The sequence below is a fragment of the Haematobia irritans genome, chromosome 3 (assembly GCF_050003625.1).
Source record: "Haematobia irritans isolate KBUSLIRL chromosome 3, ASM5000362v1, whole genome shotgun sequence".
Taxonomy (NCBI): domain Eukaryota; kingdom Metazoa; phylum Arthropoda; class Insecta; order Diptera; family Muscidae; genus Haematobia; species Haematobia irritans.
Window position 1 is genome coordinate 74,243,592 of NC_134399.1, and position 17,850 is coordinate 74,261,441.

At 31.4% G+C, this 17,850-nt stretch overlaps 2 long non-coding RNA genes across 2 annotated transcripts; one reads left to right on the plus strand and one right to left on the minus strand.

Annotated features, from left to right (window-relative positions):
- Positions 1–5,673: 5,673 nt before the first annotated feature.
- On the minus strand, positions 5,674–6,312 carry LOC142232411 (uncharacterized). Its single transcript, XR_012721119.1, has 2 exons — positions 6,093–6,312; positions 5,674–5,984 (listed from the first exon to the last, which is right to left on the minus strand). It is a non-coding gene; the product is annotated as an uncharacterized LOC142232411 (long non-coding RNA).
- A 2,831-nt stretch (positions 6,313–9,143) lies between these two features.
- On the plus strand, positions 9,144–10,079 carry LOC142230307 (uncharacterized). The gene is made up of 2 exons (XR_012720641.1): positions 9,144–9,307; positions 9,380–10,079. It is a non-coding gene; the product is annotated as an uncharacterized LOC142230307 (long non-coding RNA).
- The last annotated feature ends 7,771 nt before the right edge of the window (positions 10,080–17,850 follow it).

The window sequence follows — 17,850 nt, forward strand, 5'->3', positions numbered from 1 at the left end:
ATATATATATATATATATATATATATATATATATATATATATATATATATATATATATATATATATATATATATATATATATATATATATATATATCCACATCCATATCTTCCAATTCGGGCCATAAAAAGTTCGTTATCATCTCACGATAGCGAACACCATTCACAGTAACTGCCTGACCGGCCTCATTTTGGAAAAAATACGGCCCGATGATGCCGCCAGCCCATAAACCGCACCAAACAGTCACTCTTTGTGGGTGCATTGGTTTTTCGACAATCACTCTTGGATTCTCATTCGCCCAAATGCGGCAATTCTGTTTATTGACGAATCCACTGAGGTGAAAATGTGCCTCATCACTGAAGATGATTTTCTTCGAAACATTTTGATTTGAACGCCCATTTTCATAATAAGTCTGGATAACTTTAACACGTTGTTGGATTGTGTATCTCTCCATGGTTCAAATTGAGTAAGTCTGAAATAGAGAAATGTCAAATAAAATTCGGAAAAAAACTTGACGTTTAGGTGTGGTTCACATTCAACATCGGCCCTTACAATTTAACCACCCTAGTATCGATATATATGTTTTTTCGATGGAGGAAATATGACTAGAATTGCAAATTTTATCCGATCCAGTTGAAATTTGGTATGTGATGTCACAATGTGCTTTCTACCAATCATGCAAAAATTGGTCCATATACCATATATAGGTTCATAATTATATAGCCCCCATATAAAGCGACCCCAAAATTTGATTTTTGTACCTTGACGGAGGAACCAATTTCATTAAGTCCGGTTGAAATTGGGCTCTCTGATTACAGCGGTTCAAATCAGTTCGTGAACCAATCAAGAACTGAATTGATTTATATAACATAGACCCCATAGTGACTATTTACAATTTAGAAGACAATGATAAGAAGTACCTTTCCAACAGCAAGTGTTATAACAACTCAGGTAATTCGATTGTGGATGACATTTTTAGTAGAACTTTATACGCAATCCATGGTTTCGGCTTGACTGAAGTTTTGCTCCATCCCAACGCATTAGTCGGTTTAAATAATATAGTTCGTAGCTGTGTATAAATTGTTTGTTCCCCAATCGTTTCGGATTTATATACACGTATATGAATTATAAACCATTTTTTATTGTAAAGTAAATCTACAAAAAAAAAAAAACAAGTGTATACGGCCGTAAGTTCGGCCAGGCCGAATCTTATGTACCCTCCACCATGGATTGTGTAGAAACTTCTACGAAAGACTGTCATCCACAATCGAATTAATTGGGTTGTGGTATCTTAAAACTTCTTAACATCGTTTTCTAAATTGTGAGTTTGTCCATACGTGGTATATATTAAACAAAAAAGGTATGTATAGGTAAGTCTACAAATAATTACGAATCGATATGGACTTTTGCACGGTACGTAGAGAGCCAGAATTGAAATATGGGGGTCGCTTATATGTGGGCTATATACAATTATGAACTTGATATGGACCAATTTTTCTGTGATTGGGGATCTATTTATCTGAGGGCTATATATATTACTATATACTAACATCACGTACCAAATTTCAACCGAATCGGATGAATTTTGCTCTTCCAAGGGGCTCCGGAGGTCAAATCTGGGGATCGGTTTATATGGGGGTTATATATAATTATGGACCGATATAGACCAATTTTTGCATGGTTGTTAGAGACCGTATACTAACACCATGTACCAAATTTCCACCGGATCGGATGAAATTTGCTTCTCTTAGAGGCTCCGCAAGCCAAATCTGGGGATCGGTTTATATGGGGGCTATATATAATTATGGACCGATGTGCACCAATTTTTGCATGGTTGTTAGAGACCATATACCAACACCATGTACAAGATTTCAGCCGGATCGGATGAAATTTGCTTCTCTTAGAGGCTCGGCAAGCCAAATCGGGGGATCGGTTTATATGGGGGCTATATATAATTATGGACCGATGTGGACCAATTTTTGCATGGTTGTTAGAGACCATATACTAACACCATGTACAAAATTTCAGCTGGATCGGATGAAATTTGCTTAGAGGATCGGCAAGCCAAATTTGGGGGTCCGTTTATATGGGGGCTATACGTAAAAGGGGACCGATATGGCCCATTTGCAAGACCATCCGACCTACATCAATAACAACTACTTGTGCCAAGTTTCAAGTCGATAGCTTGTTTCGTTCGGAAGTTAGCGTGATTTCAACAGACGGACGGACGGGCGGACGGACATGCTCAGATCGACTCAGAATTTCAACACGATTCAGAATATATATACTTCATGGGGTCTTAGAGCAATATTTCGATGTGTTACAAACGGAATGACAAAGTTAATATACCCCCATCCTATGGTGGAGGCTATAAAAACGGTAAAGGGTGCAGACGACTCCGGTCAACTTAAAACTTTCCCTACTTGTTTTGTAAATTGTTATATTCATGTAAATTATTTATTCTACATTTTATTAAAATTTTATACGAACTTATTGGACAAGAAGATGGAAGGATTCAGTATTAATAATTTATTGAAAAGGGAATGCCAGATACCAATCTACACAAGTCATCGCTGGCTAGAGCGAATTTCCATAGCCTTCAGAATAGACTTGGCCGAGGGAGATGACTTATTTTGGGTCTTATATACTAATTTCTAACATAAAATCAGTAAAGGTAAATTAGATCTCTAGCCTTCAGTATAGATCTGGCCTAGGGAGATGACTTATTTTGGGTCTTATATACTAATTTTTAATGGAAATTAAATATGCGGATTGTTCTTTTCAAATTGAATCATTATCCCACCGCTGTGCATTTTTTCATATAATTACAATCCTTTGACCTTATTTTTGGGTTCGGTTTCATTCTTGTCAAATAGTACGATTTTCAAAGTCAAAATTGGAATCGGATGGAAATTGAGGCTTCCATGACCTCAAAAATCAAATCGGGAGACCGGTAGATATGGGGTCTTTTTCGAAATATGATCCGATATATACCAAATTTGGACCATTTCTTTATAGACCTAAAATAACTCTCGATTTCAAATTTTAAGCAAGTCGGATTAAAATTGTGGATCGAGAGATGTTATATCAAATGTTTCACTTTTCTTTATGGACTTAAAACATCTCTAGATTTCTAATCTCGAGCAAATCTGATAAATTTACCACGCTCATATACATAAAACGTCGAATCGGAAGACCGGCCTGCAGATGAGAGTTGACCTGCCTGCAGATAACATAAAAGTTTGTGAGAATTTTGAATACGAAAGCTTTATTATTGAAACGGAATGGCAAACTTATAATTAATCGTACGGTGTTGGGTATACAAATTGTATTATAATTCGAAAGATTTTGAAGATCGAATACTATATTCTATAGAACAATAAAATAAGTCATCAGCAAGCATTTTTGATAGCTAGAGATTTAAATGAGTTTCAAATGTATTCCCATATATATATATATATATATATATATATATATATATATATATATATATATATATATATATATATATATATATATATATATATATATATATATATATATATATATATATATATATATATATATATATATATATATATATATATATATATATATATATATATATATATATATATATTTACTCGCAGCGCATAATTTGGGGTCCTAAAAATAACATACTTTTTTTAATGTGGTTGGGTTAGATACCTCCATAATATTATATTTAAACTAATTTCCCCAATTTTTGGCCTAACATTTATGATATATATCCCATTTTATATACAACGCATTCTTTCGCGACAATTACTACATTTTCCGTTTACTTCGAGGACGCGTCCTCAAAGACACCGAAGCGTATATGAAAAATATATGGAGAATCGTGTTGCCACATTTTTGTACACGTTTTCATTTCAACAAGCCGGCTTTGATTTTATAGTGTCTCAACACATCCATAGCGAATGTCGGTAGGCGATATCACATACATTTGTTATGGAGGACGACTTTGTTACCGAACAACAACAGAGGTTCGCGACGAAAAAACCAACATTCACAAAAGTTGTAACACAATCAAAATCATTTTGAAGAATATAATAGTATGTTCCCCTATCTCAAATGAAGGCATATTTTCGTATTTCAAACGAAAGAAATTTGATTTTGAAAACAAATAACTTCATATTTTGTTGTCGAGTAGCAGTCGAACACATGAATTTAAAATATTCAAGTAAAAATTAAAATATACATTTTTAAGGTGGGAGTTAAGTACGAGTTTACCCGCTGAAATCAAAAATAAGTCAGTAAAAAGTATAAAAGTTACTTCTTTGTTAAAAATTTTATTATAATTTGTTTGGGAATATCAACTTTTCACAAGCTATATATTCTTTAAAATGGATTACTAAACGATATTAACTTTCTAAAGTAGAAACACCCAAACTGATTCGAGTGATATTTTACTTACGAATGGGTTTCGTACGATAATGTGGATTTTTGGCAAGTTCACTCAAAAAAAGTGAACCCTATATTTCATTAAAGCTGATTCAATTCTTTTTTAGTCAATGGAATTATTTCATTTTAAAAAAGTTTCAACGACTTTAATAATTATTTGCGTACGTTTGTTAAATTAACTAAAACAGAGGAAAACGTTATACACAAATGAAGCATAAAGATTTACTAAATTCGTGTATCTCCCAAAAAAATTCAGAAATTCTTAAAATTTGTAAATCTTACCAATAATAAGCCCATCATGATCTTCGTATGGTACTAAAGACATTCTTGCAATTTGTAACTCAATGTTTTTCGTTCAAACTACAAAAATTTCTTTAACATTTAAAAAAATGAATTATGCCTAATAAATTTTCTTGAATTAAAATTATTTACTTATTCAATAGAAAAATTTATTTTAGACTCATTAGAGTGCTCCTAATAGAGTTTAGTTAAATTTTTTTAAAATTAATATATTTTTTATAAAACTAGCTAACATTTTCTTTCCGGGTGGGTTCACTGTTTTTTCAGGGTTTTATTGTAACTTGGTGGGGAATGAACCAAAGCAACAATTGAAAAAGTTTATATTCGTTGAAATGAATTATTAAAGAAAAGTAAGATTGAATAAATGGCAATTTTAGTGCGAAGGAGCGATTTATTACGGGCCTTAAAAACGCAACGATCTAAAGAATTGATTCAAATTAAAATCTGGGTAAAAATTACAATTCTTTCATTTGTTTAAAAAAGTTTAATTTTAAATGAAAAAAGTCCTCTGATTACAGTAGATTTTCTATAGCGAAAAATAAGCTGTCTCGTAAATTTCAATAAAATCTCTTTTAAACTCCACTATAGTGTAATATACAACTGTGCTTTTTTAAAACCCTGTGGTAATTTTCTTTGTATATCCCAATAAACACAAACGTTTGAAAAATGCTAAATTTCAAACATTTTTCAAAGGATTAGGGTAATATTCAAGCTGAGAAACTGTTGAGAAAATCGTGTTCTCAACAAAAAAAAAAAAAAGAGATTACCCTCAACAGTAAAAATCAATACATTAGCAATAATTATTCTCAAATTGAAATGCATCGCTACTCAATAATTTCTCAAACAATTTTCGATGCGAGTCGAATTTAAAATTAACATTGTTGGAAATACTTTTCAATAATGATATGTATAAATGATATCCCCATTTCTAATTGAAAGTCAAGGCGAAAATTCTATTAATTTTGTATAATTTATTCATTTTCGTCAAAATAAAATATATAATAATATGCTACACTACATTATACACTACAATACTAATTGAAAAATAAATATCTTGTTAAACTTATCATCAAATAAGAACAAAACAACAAAACTTTAAATATCTTAAACATTACTTGTAAACACTTTTGCATGGATAGTTCGATTTCCTTCCTGTTGGTGTCATAAAACTGCATTTAAATTAATTAATATGCGGTCAATTTGAAATTATAAACTATTTGAAGCAGTTCCAGTTAATTGTCCAACATTTTTTCATCGGTTAACTTTTTAATGTTTTCAAGAATATAGAATCCATAATTTTAGTTTTCGGCAAAGAGATATACAATTAGTGACTTTTTTAAAATTTTATTTCATATTTTATTTTCACTTACCTCTTATTATAATCTATTTGGAGTAAATTCAGCTATTTGTCTAAAATTTACATTTTTTTATTTCTTACATTTGACCACGAACTTCGTTGCATTTTAGGGTAGTGTTTTGTCAAAGTTTTCTCATATTATCTTCAACACCTTTTCTAAGATTTCGTCTTGAAATGAGTCACGCTGAATTTATGTTGAAAATTACATTTACACTCAAACTGAAAAGTTGTTGCATTTGAAAAACGCCCATCCTGATGTTTGTGTATGCATGTGCACATACCTTTTCATTTGTAATTTCACACATTTAAAAAGTCTTTATGATAGCAAAAACGAATGGAACTCTATTGTTTGCTCCAATATTAACTTAATCAAAAGAAACCAATAAATCAAGGCCTTGCCAATAACTCCAAGAAATGTTCGAACATTTAAAATTTCAATGACCGATATCTCGAAAACTAAGCATTTTTTACAAAATTGTTACTTAACATTTTCTCTTTAAAATATACTATTTATACCAACTATGCATCTTTTTTGTTAAATTTTGTAAAAAATGGATCAATTTATTCAAAAATGGTCAAATATTTAAAACTTCATCGTTCGATATCTCGAAAACTAAGAGTTTTGACAAAACTGTTACTTCACATTTTCTCTTTAAAATGTACTATTTATATCAACTATACACTTTTTGTTAAATTTTTTAAAAAATGGAGCAATTTATTTAAAAAATGTTTAAATATATAAAACTTCAACGTTCAATATCTCGAAAACTAAGCATTTTTGACAAAATTGTTACTTAACGCTTTCTCTTTAAAATACACTATTTACACCCCTTATGTCCTTTTTTTGTTAAATTTTGTAAAATATTCAACAATTTATCAAAACAAGGTTTAAATATTTAAAATTTCAAAGACCGATATCTCGAAAACTAAGCATTTTTGACAAAATTGCTATTTAACATTTTCTCTTTAAAGCATACTTTTTATGCCCACAATGTACTGTTTTGTTAAGTTTTGTGAAAATGCAGCAATTTATTTAAAAAATGTTCAAATATTGAAAATTCAGCGTTAGATGTCTCGAAAACTAAGCATTTGTAACAAATTTTTTACATAACGTTTTCTCTTTAAAATACACCATTTATTCCCATTATTCATTTTTTTGTTAAATTTTGTAAAAAATGCAAAAAGTTATCCAAAAATGTTAAAATATTTAAAAATTCAACGATTGATGTCTCGAAAACTAAGCATTTTTTAACAAATTGGTTACTTAACATTTTCTCTTTAAAATATACTATTTATAACATTTTATCTTTAAAATATACTATATTTATATATAAAATTTTAAATATTTAATAGATATCTCGAAAATAAGATATCTCGACTTAAGTCAATTATAACATATACCCTTTATTTTGTTCAAAATTTTTTGTAATTTGCATCAATAATTGCAGAAAATGTGGAATTTTGATCATATGGCGTATAAGTACCAAAAATTTTTTATATTTCCCATTAGATGTTCTTTTTTACTATTTTGCTTATTATTAATTTTTTCGGAGGAATCGGTGATCTTGTGCATTTAATTTATGGTTATGAAGTGTATTGCGTATTCGAGAGTAATTTGCCACAACTCTTAAAATTCAACAACTTGGCAATACTGACGCGGTTATACTGACATGCTATAGAACTATTTCACTCGATCACTCAACTTCGTAAGTGAGGCAGAATGAGAAAAAGATGTTTGTCCTATATGTGCCGTGGGCAGTGATGTCAATTGTTGGGAATACAATACGTCAAAAAATCGTCACCCTTAAACGATTTATTCAAACAAAAGCATAACAGAAATCATTTGAATTCGATTTAATCTCATGAAACTGAGTAAACATAGGAACTAATTAGTCATATAGTTTCCGTTTTCCTTAAACATTGATTTATTTTAATGCTTGGTACACTAAGTTCGTTTCTGCCTAAATGCCGGTACTATATTCGGTTTTCGAGTTGAAAATTACTTTATTTTCGTGATTACTTACAATCAAAATTTTAAATGAAAACAAATATATTGCTGTGAAATCTAATCGAATATAGATGAAAAAGATAATACGTATTAATTGAGTTAAATTATCTGGTTTTAATCGCAATATTAAAAAACAAATATTTGTTTCGTGCGATCACAGTATTTATGTGAACCAACGGTGCTTCGAAATTCCCATTTACTCTAAATTTATTTTAATAATTTGACTTTTAGCTGATGGCCTTAGTAGCCAATGCTACTTTTCCCATTTTGTTATCAAACATTTACTGTATGATTAAAATAAACAATAAATAAATAATTTGACATATATTTTGAAAAGAATATGTTCAGTCAGAATATATTCCAAATGAGGAGGGGTTTACCTTATAAAATTGACGTGTTTTTGGAGGAAAACTGGCCTACAAAATTCTTTTTATTTGAGAACACATTTGCCTCTAGCTAAATCTTAAAAGGTTTTTGAAATTCTAATATATATATATTTTTTTTTTTGAAATTTTTAATTATGTTAATTTAGTTTTGATTTAAAATTTCAATTGTAAAGAAAGAAGATTTGCCAATCTTGAAAAAAGCTTAGTGTAAACATAGTATACTTTTGATATCTATAAAATGTTTTTAAACGAAAACGTGCGAACAGCATTTTTTCATAGATACTTTTTGCTAATGATTGATTAACACAAAAAGCTTTTCAATTTTTACTTTGGATCATTCCTCGTCAAGTTATAATAAAATTTGCAAAAAAAGATAGAAGAAATGCTTTTTCATGATTTTATTAAGTTAACTTATTTCCTTATGTTCCGAATCGCAAAATTTTAGGATATTTTGTAAAACATAGAACTTAAAGTTTTTTTTTCAATGAGATGTTCGAAAGTGGATTGAAGTATGAAAGCACTTTGATTTTTTCTTCGTCGAATTCAAAATATTTTAACAGATAAACTGTTATATGCGTGCGATGTTTTGAAATATAAAATAATTTTATTCACATTCCTGAATAGTTTTTCCACGAAACTGCATTTTTAACAATAAAATATATTACTTTAGCCGTCTAAAGGCAGTGAAAATGAATCTAAGAAATTTTGGCAGGTTTGTTGCTTTTCACGTCGAAGAAAAATTATTTTATAGTTGACAACACTTTTTCCCGTTCTGTCTGTACAAAATGCATTGTTTACAATTAGAAAGCTGCAAGCATTATATTAATTCCCCTGGTAAGTATTTGTATTTGGCAAATAATTTCTAATAATTTTTACATTACATTCTTTATTGCGGCACCTTTGCAGAAAAAGAACTTTTACTATGAGGGTATGAAACCAACCGTCAAGAACAAGCAACTGTATCACGAATTTCTGTGAAGGAGGCAATTTGAAGATAACCCGCGGTATCCATCACCGAATTGTGGAAAACTATGTGCGTTTGCTAATTTAGTGTGGCTGGATGGAACACACTTAGATAACACCTCTTGTGAAGGATGTTGGTGTTTGTTGCGTTGTTGCGATGGAACACTAGATTGCTGTGTGTCACGCCTAATTATACAAATGTTTTCCAAAAAATTTCTTCCAAGATGCCGCCGATACACTCAATATGCTGGTTGCTGTACTACAGGAGTATGAGGGCAAAGCAAATAACCTGGAATTTTTAAGTGTTCAAATATGAAAATAAATCAATCCATAACATGTGCATGTTATTGTTAGATAGTGCAATTTGAAATATAGAAATCTACGACCACAGTTAATATATATGTGTATGTGGATGTTTGGTAAATTTAGACAACATTTTCCACACAATAAAAAGTGTTAACTTTAGTTTTGTGAAATCTCACCAGCGGGAAATAATTTATCGAACTTTTTCTAAAGGATTGCTTTTTATGTTGTACATAGTTCTTATTTTGTCATTTTCGATAAACCCTGTTGCATATCTGTATTTGCTCCTTTAAATTTAATAATAAATGATAATTCTCGTAATTTGCAAAACATTTTCAAATCCCGAGTTGGTTATTTATATTCATTGTTTTGTTTTTACTTGTTTCTACCCTGCGCCACACTGTGGATGAGTCTATTATAAGTTAGTGCATATATTTGCAACATCCAGAAAGAAAAAGAGTTACATGTGTCTTAGGCAATAATGCGCAGCGCCGGCCCTTAGTCAATCAAGTCATACCGGTCTGTAAGTACGTCCGTCTGTCTGCGAACACAATTTGTTCCAATCGACTTCAAATTTGGCAAAATATGTGTTTTTGGTATGCATAGAATGGAAAGAATCGGCTCAGATTCACATATTTATCTTTCTCCCGATTTATACTCATATGACCACAGAGGCTAAAGTTCTCCGATTTACGTGAAATTTTGCACGGAGTTTAGAAGTGGCATTCTAGTTTTACATGCCAATTCATATTCAGATATAGCTCTCATATATGACCCATAATATAGTTTGCCCGATTTACACTCAGATGACTACAGAGGCTAAAGTTTCACTTCGATTTACTTGAAATTTGCACAGTGAGTACACTCAAAAAAGTTGGATACAAAGATTTTAAACTTCCCTTAAGGGTTTTGGATTCCGAGCCATAGATGCAGCTTCTTTGAAATAAAGAATTTTTTAGCGACCTATCTGGCTTTATATGTAGGATAAATTAAATTAAAATTAATATGCGGATCTCATTTATCAAATTTTCATTCTCTTTTCGCGGTTTATCAATAAAGGTACCCACGTACGAAGAAATGCCAGTTTAAAAATCCAAGTAAAAAAAGTTTAAACCAAAGACGCTAAATGCTCAAAATAAGTCTTAGCCTATATTTGAAGCGTTTTTATCTTAAATCTAAAGTTTCAATATTTCAGATAATTTAAGGACAATTTCTTTAAATCAATAATGTGTTTTTTACTTTAAGGAAAATTAGCCTTAGCTCAAAGACATGGGACTTAACCGAAGGGACGCGAAAGTACAAAATTTGTGTCCTAAATTTAATGAAAAAAAAAATTTGAAGCAAAGATTATAAACTTTATTTTATTAAAATTTCATTATTTTAAAGAAATTTGTCCGTAATATTTTTAAAATTTCGCACCCTAAAATTTAACTTGCGTAATCTTTAATATCACATAAATATTTTTTCAGTGTAGAAGCGACATTCTAGCTATACGTTATTAATGCTGGTTGAAATCTTTCCCGATTTAAATTCACTTGGCCACAGAGCCATAAGCTTTATTTTATTTGCTTGAAATTTTACCTTTACATTTTGCAAAGTTTTACTTCGATTTACTTGAAACTTTGCACAATGAGTGAAACTGGCATTATAGCTAAACATGGCAATATTGATTGAAATCTGTTCAAATATAGCTCCCATATATATAGTTCGTACGATTTACACTCAGTTGACCCCAGAGGCCAAAATTTTACTCCGATTTACGTGAAATTTTGCACAGGGTGTTGTAGTGTCATTCTAGATATATCTGGAAAAGTTACTTGTAATCTGTTAATATTCAGATACATAGGATCAGATCACAGGAGCATTAAAAAATAAACAACCACATAATTTGTGATTTTGTAGCACAAAAAAGCTCGACCACATATTGGGAAGTTCTACACCACCCCGCATTGGGTCGATTCATTAATTGGGCAAAAGATGAGTAGTGTTTTTGTTGCGGTATCCGTATGTTGCCCAAAATATGGGGAAATAGTTTTGTCTAGCTATGGATAATACCTCGATTAACCAGATATAAAAAATTTTTTCTGTATTCAAACCAGATACAAATAAATGTTCAATATAAATTTGTACGTAAAAATTTAAGTTTAATTGCAACAGATCAAAGTGAAGGTTGCTGAGTAACTCGGTACAAGTATGTATTTCGGTCAGAATATAACCGGATTGATTTTGGAAAAAATCGGATCAGATTTAGATTGTATATTGCCCCAGAGCGTTTTGTTCGTATTTGCTTCCAATTTTACAAAGACTAAAAATCGTATCGTCAAGTGTGAGAATTTTGATTGGAATCGGTTAAGTTATAGTATCCATATATATCTTTCGCCACATTTAGAGCGAAAATTTTACTCAGATTTCCGTGAAATTTTGCAAACAGAGTAGAAGTGTAATTCTGACTATTCTTGGTAAAGTTGGTTGAAATCGGTACGGATTAGGATGTAGCTTCCATATATATCTTTCGCCCGATTTAGACTCATATGACCGCAGAAGCCAAAGGTTTACTCCGATTTAAGTGAAATTTTGCACATGGAGTAAAAGCTTCACATGCCGATGTCGGCTGAAATCGGTTAAGGTTCAGATATAGCTCCCATATATATCTTTCGCACGATTGAAACTTATATGACCACAGTGGCCAAAGTTTTACTCCGATTTATATGAAATTTCGCACAATGAGTAAAAGTGGCATTCTAGCTACACATGCCAATGTTGGCTAAAATCGGTTCAGATTAAGACATAGCTCCCATACATATCTTTCGCCCGATTTGCACTCATTTGAGTAAGAGTGACATTCTAGCTATACGTGTCAATGTTGATTGAAATCGGTTCAGAAACTGATATAGCTATAATATATAACTTTCGCCCGATATACACCCATATAACCACAGAGGCTAAAGTTTTACTCCGATTTACTTGAAATTTTGCACAGGGAGTAGAAGTGTCATTCTAGCAATACCTGGAAAAGTTGGTGGAAATGGGTTAAGATTCAGATATAGCTCTTGCATATACCTTCGCTCGATTTACACTTCAGTTGACCACAGAAGCCAAAGTTTTACTCCGATTTACGTTAAATTTGACACAGGGAGTAGAAGTGTCGATATAGCTATTCCTGGATAACATGGTGGAAATCGGTTTAGGTTCAGATATAGCTCCCGTATATATCCTTCGCTCGATTTACACTTAGTTGACCACAGAGGCCAAAGTTTCACTTCGATTTATGTATTTATGTATGTATTTTGCCCATGGAGTAGAACTGACATTACATCTGTGCATACCAAAGTTGGTTGAAATCGATTCAGATATAGCTCACATATACATTATTCGCCAGATTTACACTCATATGACCATAGGGGCCAGAGATTTACGACGATTCACGTAAAATTTTACACAGGGAGTAAAATTAGTATTATTTCTATGCATGACGAATTCCGTTGAAAGTGGTTTAGATTCAAATTTAGCTCCCACATATACCTTTCGCCCGATTTACACCCAGTTCACCCCAGAGGCCAAAGTTTTACAACGATTTACGTCAAATTTTGCACAGGGAGTAGAAGTGTCGTTGTAGCTTTGTCTGGATAAGTTGGTGGAAATCGGTTAGACTCAGATATAGCTCCCGTATTTATATTTCGCCCAATTTACACTCAGTTGACCACAGATGTCAAAGTTTCACTTCGAATTATGTGATATTTTGCAAAGAGAGTGGAACTGACATTACATGCCAAAGTCAGTTGACCATAGAGGCCAAAGTTTTACTCTAATTTACTTAAAATTTTGCTATACCGGGAATAATTTCTTATACTCGGACAAGATTCAGATATAGCTACCACATATATCATTTGCCCCTTTTGTACCCATGTGACCATAGGGGTCAAAGTTTTCCAAGATATAAAGGTGTCATTCTTGCTATACATGTATGAATGCATAGTTGAAATATTTCCCCTATATACATATGTATTTCTTTCGTCCGATTTAGTCTCATTTTACCATGGAGGCGTAAGATTAGATAACCTCCATGTACACCGATTTCAAAAATTTACTTCATAATGGCCGGATTGCACCTGTAGGGAAAGTTTCTGTATCCATATTTTGCATGGATATTTCAATTACAATAATTTTCAAAAGACGCATTTAGCAATTGTTTGTATTATGCTCCTTTGATAGCCGTATCAAAATTATATTATTGACACAAATATGAAATATCCGCTAGATGCGCATACCGGCCTTTAGCGGCAAAATATTAAAATTTGTAATGCTGAATCAGAGTTTATTTACATTTGGTGACATCGAGAATGTCAGAGGCGATAACTATGACGAGAATAAACGGCGGCATAAATTCAATGTTATTGTTAAAAAGTGGCAACATCTTTTTTTAATAAAAAATAATAAAACGACGATTTTTAATAGAAATAATGTAAAAATAAGTTTGAAAAGACAAAAAAAGACATAAAATAGTGTAGAGATGTGCTTTCCAGTACAAATCTCAAAGAAAAAAAAAAAGTCCCTGAACTATCAACGTCTCCGAACAATGCGTTGGAATGAAGAAAAACAGAGGGACAGTCCTCGAACAATGCAAATGAGCCCAAACAATGCGCAACGATGAAAAAGAGTCTTCAAACAATGCGCTGAGAGTAAATATATATATATATATATATATATATATATATATATATATATATATATATATATATATATATATATATATATATATATATATATATATATATATATATATATATATATATATATATATTGCACATATATATATTGCACAACTCGTCTTTTGTCTGCAGGCAGGTCAAGTTCGAAGATGGGCTATATCAGTCCAGGTTTTGATATAGTCCCCATATAAACCGACATCCCTATTAGGGGTCTTGGGCTTACAGAAACCGTACTTTTTATCAAATTTGCCTGAAATTAGAAATCTAGGAGTATTTTCGGATCATAAAGAGGCGAGTATCGGCCCATGTTTTGGTATAGCCGCCATATACCAACCGATTTCCCGAATTTACTTATTGCGCTTCTAGAATCCTCAGTTTTTAACCAATTTACCTGAAATTGAAAATCTAGAGGTATTGTAGGGCAATAAAGAGGTATATAGGATTAAGCTTTTATAGGTCTATTTGATAAGGCCTCCATATTGGCCGATTTCGCTTCTTGAGGGTTTAGAAGGCCCACTGATCATGAAAATGGCATCAAACTCAATGTAAAATTTCCTGATTTTACTTCTCGGGTGAAAATCTACAGATTTAAGATTTCAAATCAAGACGTTATTTTATAATTTTCTTGCACACTTAATATACAAGAGATGTTAATGATTCCTCTAAAACTCAAACAAAAATGGTTCTTATAAATCCAGAATCTGATATAGTCTTCATAAGTAAAATCTTTAAATTTATCTTCGGGAAGGACTGGTTGAACTGCTCTGCTTGATCTGTCATCAAACCCCCCTGAAATTTCAAAGGAAACTATAATATTTGATTCATGATGTTGGGTATTTAAGATTCGCCCCGGCCGAACTTACTACTGTATATACTTGTTAAAATATGTCCCTGGGAATCGCGAATGGGTCATATTGGATCATATAAATATAAACCGATCCTCACTTTACATCGTAAGCCGTGCGGAAAAGTAATTTATATTACCAAATTCAGCTGTTTTAAGGTTATTCAATAAATTCAAGCGATTACAGGGAGAGCGTTTTGAGTTTTGATTAAAGACACTAACCATGAATTAATAAGTTACCTCTTATTTTGTGGCTTGGAGGGATTACTTCAAAAGCCCGAAATGGATTTGCCAGAATAAAAATCGAATTTCCAAATTATGAACAAATTCGTATTATTTTTTGCCCACAGTAGTAAGACCAGTTACGCTACTAAAATTCATGAGATTCACGACATTTATATTTGATTTTTCTAACTGACCTATTTGGAAACTCGAAATTTTATCCAAATAATTCAATTTGCATTGCTTTAAAACTTTATTCAAACTCCAGTTATATATTTTTCATTCTTTGATTAAACTGTCTTAAATATTTATCCATTACATTTGATAAAGTGATTCCCATTTGCATAATTCAATTATCGGATGTGTATGAATACGGAACATAACACACTTCATTGAATATTCATAACCAAATTCCCTCTATCGCTCGCATGCAAAATCATTTTAAATATTAATAAACGTAAATTATTTTATTCGACATTCTTGGTGATGCGTTCAAATTTGAAATTCCAGAGTCGTTTAGGGGATGTCTTCTTCCAGCCATATGTAGATATTGGTACATGATGAGTTTAAGACAAGGGTTTCAATACGTTTACTTTGAAATTTAATGCATTGGAAAATCTTGAAGGATATTAAAATGTTGCACATAAAATTGATTAACAAATCAAGTCGATGAAAAATAAAGTCTTTCAACTGGGCCCGTATGAAGCGAATTTGTTTGCACTCAAAATTTGTCTTGAATACTACAGTTCATTAGGTTCACCAGTGTCTATATAAAATATGGGAATACATTTGAAACTCATTTAAATCTCTAGCTATCAAAAATGCTTGCTGATGACTTATTTTATTGTTCTATAGAATATAGTATTCGATCTTCAAAATCTTTCGAATTATAATACAATTTGTATACCCAACACCGTACGATTAATTATAAGTTTGCCATTCCGTTTCAATAATAAAGCTTTCGTATTCAAAATTCTCACAAACTTTTATGTTATCTGCAGGCAGGTCAACTCTCATCTGCAGGCCGGTCTTCCGATTCGACGTTTTATGTATATGAGCGTGGTAAATTTATCAGATTTGCTCGAGATTAGAAATCTAGAGATGTTTTAAGTCCATAAAGAAAAGTGAAACATTTGATATAACATCTCTCGATCCACAATTTTAATCCGACTTGCTTAAAATTTGAAATCGAGAGTTATTTTAGGTCTATAAAGAAATGGTCCAAATTTGGTATATATCGGATCATATTTCGAAAAAGACCCCATATCTACCGGTCTCCCGATTTGATTTTTGAGGTCATGGAAGCCTCAATTTCCATCCGATTCCAATTTTGACTTTGAAAATCGTACTATTTGACAAGAATGAAACCGAACCCAAAAACAAGTATATACGGCCGTAAGTTCGGCCAGGCCGAATCTTATGTACCCTCCACCATGGATTGCGTAGGAACTTCTACTAAAGGCTGTCATCCACAATCGAATTACTTGGGTTGCGATAACACTTGCCGATGGCAAGGTATCTTAAAACTTCCTAACACTGTCTTCTAAATTGTAAGTTAGTCCATAAGGGGTATATATTAAACAAAAAAAAGGCCGATTAAATACGTATAATATAATTCAGTTTGACAAAATTTTCTATAGAAATAAAATTTTGACAAAATTTTCTATAGAAATAAAAACATGACAAAATTTTCTATAGAAATAAAATGTTGACACAATTTTCTATGGAAGTAAAATGTTGACAAAATTGTCTATAGCAATAAAATTTTGACAAAATTTTCTATAGAAATAAAATGTTGACAAAATTTTCTATAGAAATAAAATGTTGACAAAATGTTCTATAGAAATAAAATGTTGACAAAATTGTCTATAGAAATAAAATGTTGACAAAATTTTCTACAGAAATAAATTTTTTATAAAATTTTCTATAGAAATAAAATTTTGACAAAATTTTCTATGGAAATAAAATGTTGACAAACATTGCTATAGAAATAAACTTTTTACAAAACTTTCTATAGAAATGAAATTTTGACAAAACTTTCTATAGTAATAAAATTTGACAATGTTTACATGGCTGTTAGAGGCCATATACTAACGAAATGTACCATATTTCAACCGCATCGGATGACTTTTGCTCCTCCAAGAGGCTCCGGAGGTCAAATCTGGGGATCGGTTTATATGGGAGCTATATATAATTATGGACCGATATGGACCAATTTTTGCATGGTTGTTAGAGACCATATACTAACACCACGTACTAAATTTCAATTGGATCGGATGAATTTTGCTCATCTAAGAGGCTCCAGAGTTCAAATCTGGGGATCGGTTTATATGGGA